Here is a 1634-nt window from a genome sequence, read left to right as displayed (position 1 = left end):
TAAAATAGACTTGATTTAACTATTTTTTATTGCGTTATTTGCAACTCTGGTTGTACATATTATTAACAGCTCAATTTCAAATTTTAAAGCTCAAAGTTTTCTGGTATAGCTCACTCATCATCGGTAGAAGTGTTTAGTACTGTCAATTAGTAATAACAAGAATTAACGAAAAGATGTAGTGTGTTGTATTTTATAACTGGCAACGCCGTTGTAGGAACTGCAGTATGTGGGTACCGGGGTGCATAAATATACACAACCATGCATACGTATCTACCTGAAAATGTATCTGGGTCTGACTGGGTTTACACATGAACGCTTTTGCCCCTCATAGTCAGAGTCGGAGAATCTTATGCCTTCATACTACCACATTCACAAATTCTTGTACGCTTCGTCTACATGGTCCACACAAATATTTTTCATTATTTGTTATATATATTTGTATAAATTTTTATAACTGGCATACAAAAAATAGATGTTAAAATTAAAGTTCTGAACATATTAGAGCGATTGTATTGCTCTCGCAAGATGGCAAGATGGCACGATTTTTATGTTACCTATTTTCATTCTTAAATTCATTATGCCAACTCATGTATTATGCTGCTACATTCTTGATCACATCTGTCACAGCCTAAGCCGAAAAAATTAAGTTGGCATAATCTCTTGCTGTCCTGTTTTCTTGTCATAAAAATTATATCCAATAGCAACAACAAAGTTATCGAGTTAAGAGTATATGGATGCCGCTATCTTGGATCAGTTTTTCTATTGTGAGTGGCTAAAACGACAAATGAAAACACATATTGCTTCTTTTCTATGAAAACTTTAAACTTAAAATCAATTATAATAATTTATAGAAAACAAAACTCAGGGGTTACTAAAACATTTTCTGACGCGGAAAAATTAATTTCTCCACCAAGATAGAAACGTAGCACAATTCCGCATGCGTCAGAAAACATGTTAGCGCGAAGTTGTTCCACAAGTTTGCCTGAAAATCTAGTATAGTTGGTTTGATTCGCGACTCTCAAACGACAGGCGAATCGAAGACTCTTCTAGCTCCATAATTCCTGAGCGAAATGTACATATGTGTGGATATGCACATATATGACAACAAGCACAATATTGCAAATATTTTGATACGCCTCATTGCACGGAAATTAACATTGATATCAGTGTAACAGCCTTTGCAGTCATTGCATTCTTTGCATGTGTTGTGTTGTTGTACCATCGTCCATTCATCGTTAAAGTTTTTGCATGAGCAAGAGAATTTTGAATTGAAATATTTCTGCCATTGAAGTTGTTTTTTGAGTGATAGGAATATTAATAGATTGTTTGAAACCGAGCGCAATTGCAATCATGGAAATAGTTTCAAAATGAAAAGGAATGCTGAATCGCGTAGCACCGAACTGTTACGAACACGAACACAAAGTGTGCCATCCAGCTCGAGCGCTGCGGTACCTCCGTCTTTCCTCGTCGTCCCTTCGCCAACAAAAAGTTCGGGCGTCAAAAGTCTTCGTGTGTGAACTCAGTGTACGCGGGGAATCTCCTCTTGGACGTTACTGTGGACAACGATTTTATTTGCTAACGTCAGAAGAAAAACGGGTTGCAACCAAAGTTAGTTCAATGCACAGTTAGTGGGC

The sequence above is a fragment of the Bactrocera oleae genome, chromosome X, assembly GCF_042242935.1.
Source record: "Bactrocera oleae isolate idBacOlea1 chromosome X, idBacOlea1, whole genome shotgun sequence".
NCBI classification, from domain to species: domain Eukaryota; kingdom Metazoa; phylum Arthropoda; class Insecta; order Diptera; family Tephritidae; genus Bactrocera; species Bactrocera oleae.
Note: the sequence above shows the minus strand (reverse complement) of the source record.